Here is a 21,637-nt window from a genome sequence, read left to right on the forward strand (position 1 = left end):
GTTATAGATATGTTTTTGATCTTTATCAATTTTTACTAGAATTAGGGGATATGGTGTTTTATCAACTCTGCACATTCCACTGATTTTTAACTGGACAAAATCCCCTAAGTTGGAGATCTGCTGCTATGTCTGTATTGTTTCTGTCACTCCTCTTAACATCCTATCCTTCTCATCCATCTAGGACAAGTTGAGTCCCCTCCTAATGAGGGGTAACTGGCGTATTAATTCAGCCTATTCGCCACTTCTCTGCTGCATCCCCTAAGGGCGATATTCATGACTGTGTCTGTGTGACTGTTCACGGGGCCGGTTTGCCTGCTTGCGGGATGAAACGCACAAGATAAACTGGAGGGAAAAACTCTGCTGTCCACACCCAAGACCGGCTAACTTGGCTATGGCTGAGGAAGATCCTTAAGCTCCTCATGTCGTCGACGGGAATCGAACCTTGGACACTCCTTCCCCAGTCATATGGTTGTGAAGCGCATAGTCACTAGGCTAACCGCGTGGACACTCCCCTTGGAAGAAGCAAACTGGCTACTCGAAACACTTTTAATTTCTTCTCACTATTGAGTGAGAATGTGTGGTATGGTAGGTTGTTGTTGTCTAGGAATTTGGTTATTTTCCTGTAGTCTGACGAGGATTTTAGCTGTATTCCTTCTTCTGTATTAGTAGCTTTCGTGAAAGTAATATCTGATGATTTTAGTGCAGCTGCGAAGGATGTCCAGTGTTCTTTGTCCCTTAAAATGACTGGGATACCCTTTCTTTGAGTTCATTGTCTGTTTCCATGTCCGTTGTAATTGTTTTGGGTGCATCTGTAGTGTAATGTAAGTGACTGAAGGATGTTGTCTTGAGATGTAGCATCTTCCAGATTTGTAGGAATGTTTTACAAGCCTTGTTGTCGTTGTGTTTTGTTTTCCTCGTTTAAGTCATCCATTTTGTCTTTATGATTGTTGATGAGAGGAATGTTTCAGAAAGTTTTACTCTCCCGGACCAATTGTCACTTAATAGTTTTCCTAGTCTTAGGTAATCAAATTTGGTTTCATTCAGAGATTTTGCCATGATTGAAAAGTCAACATATCAAGGCACGTACATTTAAAATTTAAAATCCCTGAAGCTATGGGTAAGAGTGTGGTTTTGTCACTTCGCCACAAATCAAATCCTACCTCCCAATAAACCTATTATATACCATTGGTCCACGTAACGGGTGGGGCCTATACGGCCATAAGACCTCATGCACTTTTCTTGCACAGGGGGAGACAGTAGGCTTCAAAATGTGTCAGCGCCAGTGCAATGTGAGAATCACGAAACACCTATGGAAGTAAAAACCTAATCCAACGCCGTAATTTCACTCAAATTCAACAAGTATCGCGAGCAAACGTATGTCATCGACTCACTCACTAAAAAAATCCAATCCGTTCTAGGTGCTACGCAGAACGCAGAATGCAGAACGTTACTGCTTTGATGGGTGAAGCATATATGCTTTTCATATTCCCCTCTGTCTGAGAGGGAAGTTCTTTGAATGGAGAGTTATTGAGCTTTAAGCTCGCCCTGGAAGGGCAGTGAGATTACTTGTGTTCAGTTTGAGCATAGAACTGACTTGAGTCTTTTGTATTTGTAGAATTTTGCTTCACTGTAGTCTGAAGCTTGCTTAACAATTTATATGACTCTATCATATCTCCTCTCCTACGTCTATCAGCTAGTTTTTGGAGCCCACAGATCTTCAATCTATCCTCGTAGGGAACATCCCACAGACCTGCAACAATCTCTGTAACTCGCCTCTGAATCCTCTCCACCATTTCCTCATCACCAAGAAATCCAGGTGACCGGATCTGTGCGCAATAGTCCAAATGAGGCCTTATTAATGCCTTATAGATTGGAACAATAACCTCCTCATCTCTGCTTGTTAGTGTGTTCTTCAACAACCATGTAATTTGATGTGATGTTTTGGCAATCTTTGCAATATGCCATTTAAACTTAAGTTCTCTGTCCACGATAACTGCCTAGTCTCTTGTCTCGCCAACTTCTTGCAGTTCAGTTCCATTAACCCTCCAACCGGCCAGGACGTATATATACGTCCAGCTAAATCTGGATACGATTCAACACACCTGTTGAAATAACATGGATAAAAAGCACAATTTGGCTGTTCTCTCCTTTAGAAGGTGAGATAATCCTTCACGCTGTAGAGAACATTTAAACCAGGCATGGGCAAGGCAACCTTTCCTAGTTTGGGGGACAAATTATCATTGGCCGCACCAAATTATTAAATAAAATAAATTAATATTAAATGAATTAAAGCAAGTTGCTACTTCATATTTCATTTATTTATAATATAATGCTTTGGTATAAAGCTCTACATAAATTTTATAATATAAAGAACGACATAACAATTTAATGTGAAGATTGGCCTTGTACTTCAACTACGAGACTATCCATATTGACGTTAATATTACTTAAGGATAATAGCATAGAATTTTCGAGGTTTTCGTCCGTTATTCTTGTCCGTTATTCTTGTCCGAATTTTTGATTTATTGTATTTCATTCTCGAAAAAAACTGTTCACGCATATATGTGCTGCCGAAAAGAAATTATTTTTCTTGAAAAGGCACGTAAATTTGTATATTTTTCTTTCACCAAATAAAATTTATAAAAATCCGTCAAAACAATGTTGTTAAATTGTGATTTTAGCACTAAATCCGCCTGAAGCTCAATAAGTTCCATCTGTAAGTTTTCTGGCACATTATTTACATCATCACCCATCGGACGAGCAAATATAGCAAATGTGGGGTCTTTGTTTTTGAAGTCGGCAAAACTTGCTCTATCAAATTGCTCTATTAGTGCCTTCAGTTCATCTCCATAACAATTATCAGGGATATTTTTATGAGTTGCTAGAGTAGGAAAATGATAACAATTTCTAGCTGTTATCTGACTTTCCAACAATCTTAGTTAATTACAAAAAGCTTTGACATGTCCATGCAGTTTATGAACCAATTGTCATTGTTTTTTGCAATTTAAAAATCAGTTTGTTTAGGTATCTGGTGACATCTACAAGGAATGCTAAATCACACACCCACTCATCATCTTTTACTTGGTTAATTGTGTTTCCTTTTATGTCCATAAACTCTGCAATGTCTTGTCTCAGATCACAAAATTGTTTTAACATTTTACCTTTACTCAACCATCTCACTTCACAATAATAAGACACATCATCATAATCTGAAAATAGGTCTGCCAAATACTCTTTAAATTGGAGATGATTAAGTGGACTTAACTTAATAAAGTTTATACTGGCTACTACAACTTCCATAGCATTTGTGAATTTAATCGATTTTGCACACAGATTTTGTTGGTGGATAATGCAGTAAAAATTTCTTAAATTTTCCGGATGGATCTGTAGTTCTATTGTTCTTTCATGAACTATTTCAATAAATCCCTTCTGTGCACCAACCATTGCAGGGGCTCCATCAGTGCATATGCCAGATAGTGAACTTCATTTAAGCCCAAATCCCTCGAAAACTGTGTGGACTGTTTCAAATATATCTTCACCGGTAGTTGTTCCTTTTAATGGCCAACGTGCAAATAATTCTTCTGAGATGTTGAAATCCGCATCAACTCCTCGAAGAAATATTGCTAATTGTGCTGTATCGGAGGCATCGGTGCTGTCATCCAAAGCAATTGAAAATGCTTCCAAACTAGCAATCTTCTCTTTTAAACTTTTTTTGATATCATCAGCCATAATTTCTATCCGTCGGACAATAGTACGTCTCGACAAACGAATATTCTCGAAGTCTTTTTTCTTTTCAGGACATATTATACTTGCAACATCCAGCAGACATTCTTTGATAAGTTCTCGTTCACCAAATGACTTAGCATGCTTACCACAAAGCTGGCTTTGACAATGCTATGGTGCTGCGTTCTTTGCTTGTTGAACATTTGCTGCTGGGTATCCAAGTTCTTTTTCAACTTCTGTATTCCATCTTTTCGTAGTTGTCCATCAATTTTTGGGTGATCCGCATATCTCGAAGTAAAGTGTCTCTTCAAGTTGTATTCTTTGTTAACGGATACAGATTCGTTGCACAGCAAACCTTTATTCAGAATAAAATAATAATCTTGCGTCCAGTTGTCTTGAAATTGACGATTCTCTGCAGCTACTTTTCTTTTCTTTTCTTTTTTTTTTGCAATAACCCCTGACATTGTCCCAAATGTATAAGCGATATTCAGAACTGTCAAACAAAACTATCTTCTACAACCACAGGCACTGAACAGAATACAACATCAACGCGCAGGCACAGAACAGAACATGACATCAATGCAGGCACTGAAGAAAGTACAACACCAACGTAAGTACCGAACCGACACGTTGTAATACGTTCACATACGCCGCTAGTCAAAGTGAGAAAGAGACCTTGGTTGGAGAAAACATAGTATGTTTTGCGCAAGTCATATGACGTCAGCTTAATGTGAGTTAGTAGAACACACCATGTTTTCTCCCACCATGAATCAGACGAACTTTGCTGAAATAGATTAGGGCCGAATCAAAAGAAGTAGAGGGCCAGATCCGGCCCGCGGGTTGCCCATATGTGACTTAAACAGATTATCTCGCGAAGCTGAGTCTCAGTTCTCTATAACAAGAAACGCAGTTCCTTGTTTTATGCTGGACAACTTGACTTTTAGTTATATTAGAGAGGCTTAGAAATTATTTTTATTTTCTCTTTTTATTGTACAGTTTATAATTCCAGGACAGAATATAATTCCTTGCATACTTTCTTCACTTAAATATTGCATTACCTTGGAGAACTAATGTTTAATGTTTTTGTGCTAATTTTGTATCACTAAGTTTTTTCAAAATATCGTAATCTACTGTTCTTTGCACTTTCACCTTTTTGGTTTCCCTGTATAATCGGTCTTTATAAAATGAAATAAACAGTTATTATTTAAATTGATATATACAATATATATTTTCTGCTAGTTTATATATTTTTCTCCAATTTTAAAGTAAGCGATACTTTTGCGTAGATTCTCTGATACAAAATCTATGTGCATGCATCAAATGTGAAATTTCATATTTTCACAATAGAATTGAACTTTATTTCGACTTTGATAGTTTTACACCCCTCCCGCTATAACACTACCACACACCCGAAAATTCTTATGAAACACATGTACAGGTTTTGATTTAATTCGTGATTTTTCCATAATAATTGTTCCACATAACGTTTAATTTTTCGACACAGAAACTAAGTTTTGATTATTATAAATTAGCAAATTATAAATAAGAAAATATACATATTATTTCCTCATTATTATAAATCAGGAAGTTATGTGACATTGGGTAATACGGGAAATTAATATTTAAAAACACTGTCATCCTACAAATGCAATATCAGAATGTCTGGTAATCAATCAGAAAGATGGAAAAACAAAACAAAACAAGAAATTTCTGCTTGTAAAATATTCAGTTATTGCACGAGACACTTTAGTGTGCTGCCTGCTGGGCATGTTCTTTTGATCTGGTTTCCAGTGGGGGAGGGGGTTAATAATCTCCTTTAGTCTACAACTTGTTACTGGGCAGAAAGGAATATTAGAAAGTATACCCAATATACAATTCATTTGTCAGATAGCAAGCAAGAGCAGAAGCAGTTATTTTTTCAAGATAATTGTATCAAATAATTTAGAATTTTTCGATAATAAAAGTGAAACTGTTCACTATAAATAAAGAAATCATTTTTGACATAAATATTGAATCAGCCTGTAAAGGAAATGTCAGTTTTTCTTCTGTATTAGGATAACTGAAAACGAAACAACACATTCTTGCTTGAGGCAATTTAGTGCGACTTCTCGGAAACTTTCTGTTTTGTGTTTCTCTAAAGAGTAATCTAACACTTTTAGCTTTTCCTCCAGCAGCAATAGAAGTAGTAATATTTAGATTTTTTTTTTCAAAAAAAGAAACAAAAATAACACAACTGAACGCTCTTTGTGTGGTATACAGTTTTACATATTGTCAATATATCACAGTATTTCTAAATCTTTCAGCAGACCGCTGAACAGCTGATTTCAGATGCTAAGAAAGAGTACAGAATTAGAAGCTTCGAATATACAACAATATCGTCGTTCTTCCAATTGCGCCTCCGTAGCGCAATTGGAAGAACGACGGTACATTGCGCCCTTCGATTGGAATAGGCCTAAGTTCGATTCTCGTCGCGAAGGGAGGAATCTTTATCTGGTCGGTTTCAATCGATGGTGAGTTAGCAGATCTCATACGGAGGTAGCAGGGTTTTTTCTCCCGGAAACTCTGGTTTTTCATCCCGCATACATACAAATCGGCCCTTCAGAACACACGCAATTTACAGACAAAAATTACTAGTTGTGGTGGTGTTGGAGGTGGGCGGTAGATGGCGTTGATTCGTAGTAGAGGTAAGGTGTAGAGACAGTTGAAGATGTCCTCCCGCGATGAGTCTTCGGACTCCTTGGAGGTATCAGGAATAATAATAATAATATTATTATTATTGCTTTATTTCTTTTGTCAAAACGGTAAACTGAAATAAGAGATTCTGAATACTCTTTGAAAGATTTCCAAGTTGAAGAAATTTAAAGTAGTTATGCAACTCAGTTCCAGGACAGGAGAGTGGGGGGGGGGGGAGTTTCAGTAAAAAAACTCCTAAAAATGAGCATAAATTTTGAATTTTTCCATACAAGATATCCTTCCTGTTATATTTTCAACATATCTACAATGATTAAGCACTGGATATTATAGTAATGTGCATCCTATAAAAAAAAAAATCTGTTGCAATTTTAAGTAAAAGAAGGCGAAAAGTCCGATAAAATACTATTAGGTATAAATTTTTGATAATAAAAAAAAAGACACAGTATTGGAAACCGAGTAATGCAGTTTATAATCATTTGTTGTTCATAAAAAAAAGAAAAAATATTTCGTTCCTAAAATTGAAATGTGACAATCGATATAAAGGAATTTGTAAAGAAAGAAAGCAAACTGTCATATTTATTTCACTAAATGTTATTTAAAAATATAAATATCTGACAAAATATTTTATATGTAAACAAACATTTGAAAATTCGTGAAAAACAATGTATATTGTCAGTAAAAGGAAGGAAATTTACTATTACTAAAATATCTTCATTGCAAAGGCTGATCTGTGGTCATTTCAGGATTGATTATTTATTTTGGCAGAAGTAAAACTTTTATTTTTGGAAAGAGACACAATATATAAATTGTGCAGCAAAAAAAAAAAAAAAAAAAAAAAACACGATCAAATGCCTAGTACAATGAAGAAAATTCCAAGTAACACAGTACATGTAAAGACAAGTGATTCAAAAGTCGCTCGACCATAGTTAATCCGCTAATGGCTCTAAAATCGCTGTTAAGGGATTAACAGCAGAGGAGGGAAATACCTGATAAAAGCTAGAATGCCGGTGAAGTTTTGATCCATGAAAAATTCTGGGGTGGTCTTGCTATTTCATCCACCTTGGCCGGTAGGAGGGTTAATCAGCAGGTTTGGATGATTGCTTGCCTTGGTGAAGAACTTTTCTGTTAAATCATAAAGTAGGGATGTGATGTAGGGAATGTTGACGTCTCTGTGAATCTGGAAGTTTCTAATAAACCATGGGGCATCCGGAATCATTCTCAGGCATTTATTTTGTATCCTCTGCAGTTTTTGAATGTTTGTATCCGAGGCATGGCTCCATGCAAGAGATGCGTAAGTGATGACTGGGCGTATTAAAATCCTGTATATGAGTAGTTTGTTTCGGGTAGCCAGTTTGCTTCTTCTGATGATCATGGGGTACAGGTGCGCGATTACTTTGGATGTTTTCGAGCTTATGTGGTTTATATGACTGGTGAATTAGAGTTTTTTTTGTCAAGCATCACGCCGAGATATTTGACTTCAGTCTGCCATGGACTTGACTCCTAGTAGGTGTATGTTCTCCTTGGTCTGGACCTCCTTTTTGGAGAATGGTATGCCAGAACTCTTTTCTTGGATCCTCTAGTCCATCAGCCACTTTGGAGTCTTTTGATAGCCAGTTTGGGCTGAGAGATCTTTCTAATAAAGCAGTATCATCTGCATGATTGTTGAACTTGAGATTTGAGGGATATCAGCTATGTAGATAGAAAATAGCAGGGGGGGGGGTAGAAGAAGGCGTGAGCCCTGTGGCATACCTGCTAGAATCTTGCATCTGGTTGATACAGTTTCATTTATTTTGACCTACATGTATCTGTCTTTGAAGTATGTATCAATTATTTTTATTAGATTAATTGGTATATTGAATTCCATGAATTTGTAGAGAAGACCCTGATGCCACACCTTATCAAAAGCCTTTGCAGTATCTATAAAGACAGCAGCTGTGTGGAGATTCCAGTTGAAACCTTTTCTGATATATTCGACCAGTCGGTGTATTTGTTGTACAGTGCTATGGTTTTTTCTGAATCATAACTACTCATTTGGAATAATACCTAATTTATCCGTTGCAGATTGAAGCCTTGTAAGGACAACTTTTTCTGCAACGTTTCTAAGCCTGGATAGAAGATTGATATGTCTGTATCTTTCGGAGAGTTGAGAGTTCTTTCCAATCTTTTTGATTGGCATGATGTCCCCCGTCTTCCAAGTCATGGAAAACTACTTATATTTGAGGATGGCGTGGATTATATTGACGAGATGCACAATGGCTTTTGTGGGGAGTAGTTTGATTATTCTGTTTGTGATTCCATCTGGACCTGGAGCCTTGTTGTTGTTCAGATGGTTATGATATTTGTAACTTCTGCTGGAGAAGTGGGTGTGATAGGCTCTGAGTTATAATTTTGTTGTCTTAAGACCTGGTTACTCGGCGATGAATATAAGATTGATAGATAAGATTGATGTTCAGATTTCATAAGAGGGGTTACGTTGAGTTTCAAGCTGTCAATTAGAGGTTTGGCTTTTTCTTTATCTGTGTGAGCAATTTCTTTCTTGGTCTGTATTGGAGTATAAGTTGGCATTTAGTATGGAGCGTTCTCAAGAATTTCCAGATGGAGTTGTCCTCTGGGTTTAGATTAGTCAGTTTGGTTTCCCAATCTTGGTTTCGATGTTTTTGCAGAGCTTCACGGACTTGTCTATTTAAATTACTCAGAGTTGTTTTATCTTGTGGGGCTCTTGTATTATGGTACCGCTTTCTGGCTTTGTATTTTAATCTGATTAGGTCCATGATTTCCTCAGCGATCAGACCGCTAGGGTGAAAGTTTGTGGTTTGTGTAACTGATGCTACTGTTTTTTTGATTTGGCTGGTAAGGTTGTTTACAGCTATGTCTATTTCCTCTTTTTTTTTTTTTGGATAATAGGTACTGGGCCAACGTGATTAGAGAGAGTTCTGGAGAGCTTGTCCCACGATATAGAGGAGAAATTGCTCTTGTGTACCGAGCTTAGGCAGAATGGAGTTGTGATCAGAAGATAACTCGTTTAACGTTTCCAGTTCATATTGGTATCTGATGTTTCTGAGAATGGCAATGTCGAGTACATCTGAGCTTCCAGCTGAACTGTGATGAGTGGGCTCTGTAGGTCCGGCTATAACTATTGAGTTTTCGATTGAGTAATTGTGTATATTATGACCTTTATTGTTGATTGTGAAACTGAACCAAGCTATTATTTGGCATTGAAATCTCCAGCCATAATAATGGAGTCAGTAGAGCTGAGAATGGAATCCAAATCAGCTGCCAACAGTGGGATGCTGGGTGGGTTGTATGCGGCATAGATTTTGATGCTGCCGGTATTGTTAGTATGAACTTCAATACCTGTTATCTCAAAGTTCTTGGTTTGTGGGTTGGTCAGGACGTTGTGGCTTAAATAATTTTGATGTATATGGCTGTGCCTCCTCCACCGGCGGTAAGTGTGTCTGTTTTATACATCATGAAGTTTCGTCATTTTTAGGGCTATTAGCTGGTGTGTTTCGTTAATTAAGAATATATCAGGATTGTATCTGTGAGTGAACTCTCGTGGTTCAAGAATTTTGTTTAACAGACCATTAGCATTCCATGCTATTATCGTGAGTGAGTTTGGTTTGAATTTTTTATACATTGGATAGTGCTGTCAGTTTGGATTGGGTTACTAGATAGAATCTCTTTCTGGAAGATGGTGAGGAGCTTGCTTTTCAGAATTCATGTAGCATGGTGGCAAGAGACGCAATTAGAACTAATGTTAAGTTGGAGCTTGCTTGCTTGCTTGCTCATGAGATGAAGGAATCTCAGTTCGAGCCGCCTCAGCGTATGTTTTGGTCTTGGATGAAGATTGCATGCCTTCCTGTGCTGCTGAAGGTAAGGCATTTCGAACAGGAGGGAAAACTGCTTGGTTGCTCATGGAATCATTACATGGAGGAGCAGGGTTCACTCTTGCTGACCTACGATTTTTTGGGTGGAAAAGGCACCCCTTGTAGTTTACAGGGTGAGGTTCTCCACAATTGGCACAATAGGCAGGTGTAGTCCTTGGCTTGGTGCGGGAGCTGGTCTGGTGTCCTTCACCACATTTTAGACATCTGTAGGCTGCTCTGCACAAATTTTGGGTATGCCCAAAATTTTAGCATCTGTGGCATTGTCCTGCCAATGCCCTTTTCCTGAGATGCTAAGTAATAATTTTGTGCCTGCAGATATCTGTCACTTCGTATATCCTTTTCTGGGTGTTGCTGATTTCTACTAGTACTAAAGGTATTTGCCATTTGTCAGATCTCAGCATTCTGCAAACTTTGATTGGGGACGTCCTTGACTGATGTGGCCAGCAGTGACCTCATCTCTTGTTATTCCCTCAGCAACGCCCCCCCCCCTCTGAGGACCACTTTAAGATTTTTCTCGCTTGCTAGTGCAAAGGTGTGAAAGGGCAATTTGGAACTGTTCAGCATTTTGTCATTTTGCGATAATCTGAGACAGTAGTGGGACGAATCTTGACTCCCTCATCTATATTTGTGGCCCTGGAGAAGTTGATGTTTTGTTCACCAAGGGTCCTTGAAACTGATGTCCACTTTTCTTTGTCTCGGAGAATCACCGGTGGGACTTTTTCCTTTTTGTCTTCTGAAGTTTGTGGTGTTAGATCTTCTTCCATAAGATCTTCAGAGGTCCTCCATCTTTTGGTTGCCTGTGCACCCTGGTAGTCGATCTGTCGAGGATTATTGGGCGATGGGACCGTTCTGAATTCGCCTTCTATATCCTCATCCTCTCCTTGATCATTGACCTGGGCGTATATGTTTATAAATCCCGGGAATTCTGTATCAAACATTTTTAATATCTTCTTGAACAGGTCACGCAACTGTTCTTTACTAAAGGCTTGAACAATATTGTCCGTGATGTCCATACTGGGATAAAGAGCGCCTTGGTTCTTGTTGTTCAGTTATGCCTATTTTGGCAATCCTGTACGCTTGTAGTCTGCTATCAGATTCTGTAGACTGACAGAGGTGTACTAGCTAAGTAAAACAAGTTTGTAATGCTCTATTAAAGGGCAAAAGGAGTATCAAGAACTCACTTGGCCAGAGAGTGAAAACCTACCTCCCTAAAATACCATAAATCCACAACTGCTCCTCGTTTCGGGTTGGAGCTACACGGCCATCAGGCCTTGAGAATTTTTCATGCAGAGGGGAAACAGTAAGAATCATACTGTGTCAGCGCTAGTGCAATGTGGGATTCCTGAAAAACCCTGTATGGAATCTAATCAGGCTCAATCTAAAATAACACGTCTGTTCTCGTCAAAAGTCCAAGCGAAAAACCATTACCAGATTACATTCAATCACAATTCCCTTTATCGAGTAACGATTAACGATTAACATTTCTCGCATAAAGGGTGAAGCTAGATGCTTTTTATACTCCCAGCAATCTAATAGGTAAACGGTGAGTGGAAAAATTTGAGCCAATTGCTCGCCCTGCACGGCCTTGAAGATTAGATATCAGAATTGGAGTTTAAGATGGTCTTTTATGTTTCATGCAATCGTAATTTCCAGCTAGTTGAGCCAATTTTTTGGGGTGTACAGATGCTTTTTAAAAAGAACCTTGTTGCTATAGTCTGCAGGAAAGTGTAAATATAGGGGACATCTGTGTCCCGATGTAGTTGCACATTTCTTACGAACCATGGTACGTTTATGATCATTCGTTGACATTTATTTTGCACACGCTGTAACCTGAGGATATTAGTATCAGTGGTATGGCTCCTAGCCGGAGAAGTGCAAGTGAGTATAGGACGAACCATCAGTTTGTAGATAAGTAATTTGATTCTGATGTTCAGCTTACTGTTCCTGTTGATTTGAGGATAAAGCTGGGCAATGGCTTTTGATGTCTTTACACAGAGTCTTAATATGGCAGCTGAAAGTCAGCATTCTATCCAGTAGTACACCAAGGTATTTGACCTCAGTTTGCCATGGGATTTTTATATTAAATAGGAAGATGTCCCTTTTAGGAAGCATTAGCCTTCTGGAGAATAGCATGGCTATGCTCTTCTGGGGGTTTCACTTGTAGTCTCAATTTGGCAAAGCATTTTTCAATCAGTAGTAGGTTTTCTTGCAATTTCTTGATGGCAAGATGCGGCTTTAGAGATCTGACTAATATCGCTGTATCATCCGCAAAAGAACTTTGATAGATGACAATGGGTTGTGCGGGGTATCACACATGTGTACAGAAAACAGAATCGGTGCCAGTAAAGATCCTTGTGGGACTCCAGCCAAGATGCGTTTCTGTGCTGATACCGCACCGTTGATCTTAATTTGCATACACTTGTCAAAAAGGTATGGTTTAATTTAATGAACCCTTTCCAATGGTATTCCAGTTGAGATCAGTTTATCTAGTAGTCTGTAATGCCAAATTTTATCGAATGCACTGGCTATGTCAAGGAAAACACACCCAGTGCATTGATGTCAATTGAATCCCGTGGAGTTATATTCGACTAGTTTATGTATCTGTTGTGTGGTACTATGGAATTGATGGAACCCAAACGGCTCTTTAGGAAGACTGTTTAGCTTGTATGAGGAGGCTTGGAGTCGGCTATGGATAACTTTCTCTGTAATTTTACCCAGATTTGAGATGAGGCTGATTGGTCTATAACTTTGAGGCAGGTGTGGGTCTTTTCTAGTCATGGATTGGAATTATATCCGCCACCTTCCAGCAGGAAGGGAAATGTTTGAAGCTGAGGATGGAATTTATTATGTTGATCAGATGTACAATAGCAATACGATGCAGTAACTTTATCACCTTGTTGGTGATGCCGTCAGGTCTGGGAGCGTTTTTGTTTTTTTAATTACTTCAGTATATCATATATTTCTGCTGGTGATGTGGGCACAATTCGATTGGAGCATGTTACAGAAGATTTTAATGAACATCTGACATGTCAGTGGGTCTTGTAGATGTGATTGAAGTCTAGATGTTCATATGAGGATTTACATTGCTTATCTAAGTTTCTCATATTTGTAGATTTAGGGACTCAAAAACACACGTGTTGAACAGATTATTTTATTAATTACAAATAAAATAAAACTTGACGTTTCGACCTCTATATCGAGGTCATCATCGGAAGAATACAACTGTATACAGAACCAAGCTACAGGCTCATGCTTTCTATATCAGTGAACTAAATCTACGTAGTTAATAAATCTTTTTTCTAGCCTGACCTCTAGTGATAGAAAGGAAAAACAAAAATAAAGAAAGAAAGAAATAAAATTATATATATAAAAAAAATTAAAATTAAAAAATGTTCTAAACACTTCACTACGTCACCAGGTTGTCTTCTTGTAGTGGGAATTTTTCTAATGCTAGTTTAGGATGTTATACAGGTTGTGGATGGGTCCTCCACATTCTTGAAATGGTGAGGCCATCATTTTTGTTGATATTTGGGTTGTGTTTGAACATTTCACAAGATTCTTTAAATTTTCTCTCAAACCAGGTTTTGGTGCGGTGTAGGGACTTGGTATTTTTCCAGTCAATTCTATGGTATGTTTGGAGTGCATGGTCAGAAAGGCCTGTTTTACCGAAGTGGAGGTATTTAATGTGTCGTTTGTGTTCGTCTTGTCTGATTGGGATAGTTCGCCCTGTTTCCCCTATGTATGGTATGTTACATGTGCAGTGTATTTTGTATAACCCTGAGTGTGCTAGGTGTGGAAGAGGATCTTTAGAGGAACTGAGTAGGTGTCTTAGCTTATTTGGGGGTTTAAAGGTGGTTTTAATGTTGTATTTGCGAAGTGTTCTGTCTATTTTTTCAGAAATGCCTCTAACATAAGGAATGGCAATGGCATTCTTGAAATCTTTTTTGTTCTTACTGGTATCTTTATGGAGGATCTTGTGAATAGTTTTTTTTATTGTATCCATTTTTGATAAATGTTTGGTTGATGATTTTGTATTCTTCGTTTAGAGCCTGTTCATTCGAACAAATAGTTAAGGCTCTGTGTTTAAGGGTGCTTATGACACCAAATTTTTGTGTTGGGTGGTGGTAAGAATTTTTGTGTATGTATTGGCCTGTGTGCGTAGGTTTGCGGTAAACTGAGAAGGAGAGACAGCCAGAGGGAAGACGTGTGACAAGCATGTCTAGGAAAGGAAGAGAGTCGTTTTTTTCCATTTCAATGGTGAATTGGATACGTTTGTGTTGTTTGTTTAGGTGGCTAAGGAATGTATTTAGAGCTTCGCGGCCGTGGGGCCAAATGGCGAAAATATCGTCGACGTATCTGAGCCAAATTTTGGGCTTTAGACATGCTGTCTCTAGAGCACGTTGCTTAAAGTCTTCCATATAAAAGTTAGCTATTGGGGGGGAAAGTGGTGAGCCCATGGCTGTACCTTCTTTTTGAAGGTAAAAATTGTTTTGCCATACGAAATATCCGGAGCGGAGTACGTGGGCAAAATGGGCCGTGATGTCATGTGGAAATATGTTCTGTAGTAGCAAGATCGTGTCATTGATTGGGACATTGGTGAAAAGGGAAGTTATGTCAAAGCTGACTGATAAATCTTGGTCGGTGAGCGTAATGTTTTTGATTTTACTGATGAAATGTTGTGCATTTTTTATGTAGGAAGGGGACTGACCTACCAATTCCTTGAGTGTGGCAGCTAATTTTGTTTGCTAAGAGATAATTTGGGCTGTCAATTCCTTCAACGATCGGGCGAAGTGGTGTGCCAGGTTTGTGTATTTTTGGCAGGCCATAAATTCTGGGCGCACAGGCATACTGAGGTATTAATTTTTTTGTCGTTTCTTCGGGCCATGTGTGGACGGATTTGATTCATTCAGTTGTTTTCTTTTTGTTACGTTTTGTGGGGTTGTAGTTAATCTTTTGGTAGGTGTTATGGTCCGATATTAGCTGGTTCATTTTTTCAAAGTATGTCGTACGGTCTAACAGGACGGTGGAATTGCCTTTATCGGCTTTCGTTATTATAATATCCTGGTTATTTTTTAAGGATTTAAGGGCTAGATTTTCGGTTTTGTTTATGTTGGTGTTTAGTTTTTTGTTAGAATTTAGTATACACGATGTTTCCATTCGTATTTTATCAGCCAGAATGGTGGGGAGGGATCGTAAACCTCTCTCGATATGATACACGATATCAAGCTTGTTTACTGACCTCGGAGCAATGGCGTAGTTCAAACCTTTCTTTAGCAGCGAGAGTTCACCTTCGGTGAGAATGTGGTTTGATAGGTTGATAACTGAGCATTGATCCGATGGTGATTGGTGGCTCCTAACATTGTTTGTGGGCGATTGGTTGCTCCTTATGAAGTCGGTTAGTGGTTGGCTGTTCCATTCGTAATGGCGTCTTGATGATCTTGTGCTTTTCTGTTGTTGTAAGGCTTGAAATTTCATTATTAGTTTTTCTTTATTTTTCAGTAGTGAGTGCTTGGCCTAGTCTTCAGTGATTCTATCTAGAATCTCCCAAATTTCTGGAATAACGTAGTCAGATAATTCAAATTTAAGTTGTAGAACTTTGTTTTGGGTGGATGCTAGATTTTTACGTGCCTCGTGGATTTGTTCTCGTAACAAGGCTTTTTCCAAACGGGCATAAATACGGAGCGCTTTGGTTGATTTAAACTTCTTCTTTAGTTTAATGCAGTTAGGAATTATGTTGCTGTCTCTACATCTTTTCAAAAAGGCTAGTCGATTCGTTAATAAAGAAATACGTTTTTCTACATAAAAAATAAATAAAGAAATAATTACTTAAATTAAAGTAATGTTTTCATTGCCGAAATGAAGCTTATTAGCTCTTTATAGTTCAGTAAAGTTAAAGAAATAATTTTTTCTACATAAAAAATACACACCATTTCATCAGTAAAATCAAAAACATTACGCTCACCGACCAAGATTTATTAGTCAGCTTGGACATAACTTCCCTTTTCACCAATGTCCCGATCAATGACACGATCTTGCTACTACAGAACAAATTTTCACATGACATCATGGCCCTTTTTGCCCACGTACTCCGCTCCGGATATTTCGTATGGCGAAACAATTTTTACCTTCAAAAAGAAGGTACAGCCATGGGCTCACCACTTTCCCCCCCAATAGCTAACTTTTATATGGAAGACTTTAAGCAACGTGCTCTAGAGACAGCATGTCTAAAGCCCAAAATTTGGCTCAGATACGTCGACGATATTTTCGCCATTTGGCCCCACGGCCGCGAAGCTCTAAATACATTCCTTAGCCACCTAAACAAACAACACAAACGTATCCAATTCACCATTGAAATGGAAAAAAACGACTCTCTTCCTTTCCTAGACATGCTTGTCACACGTCTTCCCTCTGGCTGTCTCTCCTTCTCAGTTTACCGCAAACCTACACACACAGGCCAATACATACACAAAAATTCTTACCACCACCCAACACAAAAATTAGGTGTCATAAGCACCCTTAAACACAGAGCCTTAACTATTTGTTCGAATGAACAGGCTCTAAACCAAGAATACAAAATTATCAACCAAACATTTATCAAAAATGGATACAATAAAAAAACTATTCACAAGATCCTCCATAAAGATACCAGTAAGAACAAAAAAGATTTCAAGAATGCCATTGCCATTCCTTATGTTAGAGGCATTTCTGAAAAAATAGACAGAACACTTCGCAAATACAACATTAAAACCACCTTTAAACCCCCAAATAAGCTAAGACACCTACTCAGTTCCTCTAAAGATCCTCTTCCACACCTAGCACACCCAGGGGTATACAAAATACACTGCACACGTAACATACCATACATAGGGGAAACAGGGCGAACTGTCCCAATCAGACAAGACGAACACAAACGACACATTAAATACCTCCACTTCGGTAAAACAGGCCTTTCTGACGATGCACTCCAAACATACCTAGAATTGACTGGAAAAATACCAAGTCCCTACACCGCACCAAAACCTGGTTTGAGAGAAAATTTAAAGAGTCTTGTGAAATGCTCAAATACAACCCAAATCTCAACAAAAATGATGACCTCACCATTTCAAGAATGTGGAGGACCCATCTACAACCTGTATAACATCCTAAACTAGCATTAGAAAAATTCCCACTACAAGAAGACAACCTGGTGACGTGGTGAAGTGTTTAGAACATTCAATAGCAACTGAAAGAAATCATTTTGTAACTATCCAGAATATTAATACATGAGGACTCTAACAGTTTATTGTAGTTGCATTTATCTATTTATAAAATATATAGAATTTATATATATATATATATATATATATTATTTTTTTTTAATTTTTATTTTATTTTATTTTTTTTTTATATATAATTTTATTTCTTTCTTTCTTTATTTTTGTTTTTCCTTTCTATCACTAGAGGTCAGGCTAGAAAAAAGATTTATTAACTACTTAGATTTAGTTTACTGATATAGAAAGCATGAGCATGTAGCTTGGTTCTGTATACAGTTGTATTCTTCCGATGATGACCTCGCTTTAGAGGTCGAAACGTCAAGTTTTATTTTATTTGTAATTAAGGAAATAATCTGTTCAACACGTGTGTTTTTGAGTCCCTAAATCTACAAATATGAGTGCTGATCACCGTGTAACCCTAAAAGAAAGAAATATCTAAGTTTCTGCTATTGCTTCGGCTTTATCTGCATCAATATGGATAAGGCCTAGATCCGTTTGGAGTAAGGGAAGAGATTTGGCTTTGTTTTTGATCTTTCTGTTAGGTTCCAAATGGAGTGATTGTCTGGAGAGATAGAAATCAATCTTTCTTCCCAAAGTTGACTTCTATGTGCTTTAAGGGCATCTCTCACTGCAGAATTGAGTCTATTCAGGATTCGTTTGTCTTACAGTGCGCTGGTATTGTGAAACCGTTTTCTAGCCTTATTTTTCTCCTTGATCAGGTTCATGATATCTTCTTTCAAGTGATTGGGCCTGTAAAGGCTGTGTTAATTTGTTGAGTCTGATCTTTAACAGCTGTTTCAATTTCTTCCTTGGATTTTATAAGCGGAACGGGACTAATATATTTCTAGACTACTTTGGTAAACCTTTCCCATGATATGAATGAGTGGGGGGGGGACAATTTTACTTGGTTTCCTAACTGTAGCAGTATTGGATTGTGATCAGATGAAAGATCATTAAGTGTCATTGAACTGTACTGGAATCTCACACTCTGCAGTATGACTATGTTCCAAGACGTCAGCAGTGCCATACGTATTATGATGGGGTAGGTTCAGTGGGACCTGCCACAACTGCGTTGTTGGATCCTGTATACTTAACAAGTATGTGTCCGTTTTTATTTGTATTTTGACTGTTCCAGGTAGGATGTTTGCTGTTTAACACGTTCATTGCCAATAACGCGATATCGCGCGATGCAAGTTCTCACCAAACGGCCGATCACGCGTTATCGCGTTGACGTCGCTAACTAAATAAAAAAAATAAAAAAAATTTGCCCACCACACGAAATTCCAATTTTCAGCTTGGCAATGAACGATATCACGCGATGCGAGTTCTCACCAAACGGCCGATCACGCGTTATCGCGTGGACGTCGCTAACTAAATAAAAAAATATAAAAAATTTGGCCGCCACACGAAATTCCAATTTTCAGCTTGGCAATGAAAGTGTTAAGTCATCGGCAATGATGACGGACTCTCTGATGCCCAAGATGGCATCCAAATCCGAAGACAGGAATGATTTAAGTGGAGGATTGTATGCTGTAAGGATTTTTAGTCTACCAGCCGAGCTCGTGAGAGCCTCTACACCTGTAACTTTTTTAATTAGTAGTAGGTGGGATATTTACAGAATGATGACTGATGTAATTCTTGATTAAAATGGCAGTGCCACTGCCTCTGTGGATTAGGCTGTCAGTTCTGTAGAGCTGGTATCCTCTGATTTTGGGGTTGTCCGATGATCTTAAATGCGTTTCATTTATCAAAACTGCATCTGGCTGATGTCTTTGGGTGAACTCTTGGAGCTCCAAGATCTTATTTCTGAGTCCGTTCGCGTTCCACGCGATAATTTGTAGTGAGTCTGGATTTAGTTTATTCCTGTTCATGAGTGAGTATACTGTGATGATGATTGATGTATCCTTTAGGAATCTTTTAGTAGAGGATGGTGAGGGATTGGATCTTCTAAAGACTAGTAGCATATTTGCCAGAGAAGAGGTGATAATAGCTGTCAGGTTTGCGTGTGGTGCTATCTGATCCTGTTTATGGGTTATCTGTTCAGAACGGACTACATTCGCATATGTCCTTGTCTGTCGTCGCTGAGTTGTTCTTTTGAAGGTCTCTGGCTGTGGCTGATGGGCTTCTGACAATTTTTGCTGGTCTTTGAGAGGCTGTGAAGCTGAGGCCGCTGATGTGGATCTACTGGGGAAGGAATAGTGTCTGTCTGTCTCATATCTTCTGTTTTTTTGGGGTTTTGAATGCATCCCTTATAGTTCGCTGCCTGTGTGTGGGCCATCGCAGTTGGTACATTTCTAGGGTGGTTTACGGCTTTGTGCATTTATTTTTGGGTGGCTGTTCCCTACATTTTAGACATTTAAACTCAGCCTTACACATTTTCTGGCCATGGCCAAATTTTTGACATCTATCGCTTCTCGGCCTTTTTTTTTGGTTAACATCAAAGTGCAGTATCTGTTCATATCAGCTTAATAACTGATACGGATCCCATTGGAGCCCAAGATATTAAACTGATTTTTGGAAAGTGGCGGAGTGCTTGGAGCTTGTTCCACCTCTTCCATGAGTTTCCCTGGTATTGCACTACTTCCAGGGTCAGCGCATCAAAAAGATCCTGTGTAGCTCAGTGGATATGGCGTCTGCACACCACAGTGCTTGGTCGCATGAAGGAAGGCTTGATTTCGAGTCTAGTCGGCGACGAGGAAATTTTTCTAAGACTTTTTCGACTAGTCGATCTCTGGCATGGGCAAGCAGGTTTTTTTCTCCCAGAAACTCGGGTTTTTCGCCCAGTAAACTCAAGAAAATCGACCATAGACCCCACACTATTTCAGACATTAAATATATTGTGTTAGGGTTAGGGACCACGAGATGACGACACTTATTGAGCCATTCTCTTCACTGCGTGCTGCTTAATTAATAATAGCTTTGGGCCAGCTATCTCTGGTTGGGTACCAGTGGAGATTAAATTGCCTATTCAGTCTCCAAAAATTAGATAGGGATTAACAGGCCTTGCCTACTCCCTATTCGGGAATAAAAAGGCGTTAGCAGAATTTTTTTTTTTATGATGGCACTGACCTGTTGAAGCCCTTTATCTTAAAGGTTCTGGGCTGATTTTCACTCCATGTTTGTAAGCTTGACTGATCTCAACTAATACTAGTGGCATTGGAGTCTTGTCTTTTTTGGTCATTCTGCTGGCCTTAATGGCCAGCAGAATGCTTTTCTGCTGAACCAAGTGAGGTGTGATACTGAATGCCTCTGTCATTCATTTCACCTGTGGGTTTTCGGTAGTCCATCACTGTGGTGGGCTGAATCTTGATGCCATCAGTGACATTTTTTGCGTAGTTATAAGAGATCTGTAGATTGGAGATGTTAGCTTTTAGAGACATCCATCTTTGTTTTATACGCAGTATAATCTGAGGTATCTTTTCTCTAGTGGAGGTAGAGGAGTCCGAAACAGGACCATCATCTTCCACTCCATCCTCTTTTGGTGGTTCGGAGGCTGTGGTTTTGCGCTTCTTGCGCGTGCGGACCTCCGTGAAGTCTGAGGGGGAAGAGATCACCAAGTCTCGCCTCTCATCTGCTAGAGCATTGTGGCCATCCTCGTCGTCATCCCCCGACATGGAGTATAAATTAAGTTCAAATGTTTTGAGAATGTTTTTCAGCATTGGCACACCCAGGGAGGGGGGACAAGGGTTTTTTCCCTGTTTCCCCCAAAAGATAAAGGGAAAAAACACTAGAAAATTTCCAAAAATATTTTCCTAATTAAAATTATTATTATTTTTTTAATTTATGTTGCGATTTCAATTTCTATGCTACCGATAAATTAGCAATCACATAAGGCGGGAATATATTACACTATAGCACTCGGGAATCCTGGCCGCTGTGAACGCAAAGTGAATGAAGCAGTTCTCGGGTGCTATTTCATTTGCTCGAGCTAGGCCAGAGGAGATCATGGGAATCATGTATTGGCGATTACTGCAGGTGCTTAGTCATAGCTCGTATGCAATGCGTAGTGTGTATTCTCAAATCGTCTACTCAACTCTCCCTGCCCCCCCAAAAATTAAATCTTGGGTGCTTGGCCCCCTC

General features: G+C 38.7%; 1 protein-coding gene and 1 non-coding gene across 5 annotated transcripts in view; both read left to right on the top strand.

Annotated features, from left to right (window-relative positions):
• The window catches only part of LOC150106656 (vascular endothelial growth factor receptor 1-like), a 672,835-nt gene that overhangs the window by 106,634 nt on the left and 544,564 nt on the right, over positions 1-21,637 (top strand). The gene's annotated exons all lie outside the window — the stretch shown is intronic.
• Positions 19,964-20,160, top strand: LOC150106657 (U2 spliceosomal RNA). Its single transcript, XR_016548397.1, has one exon. It is a non-coding gene; the product is annotated as a U2 spliceosomal RNA (small nuclear RNA).

This window comes from Typopeltis vanoorti, chromosome 5 (assembly GCF_054136105.1).
Source record: "Typopeltis vanoorti isolate ZY-2024b chromosome 5, IOZ_Tvanoo_1.0, whole genome shotgun sequence".
Lineage (NCBI taxonomy): Eukaryota > Metazoa > Arthropoda > Arachnida > Uropygi > Thelyphonidae > Typopeltis > Typopeltis vanoorti.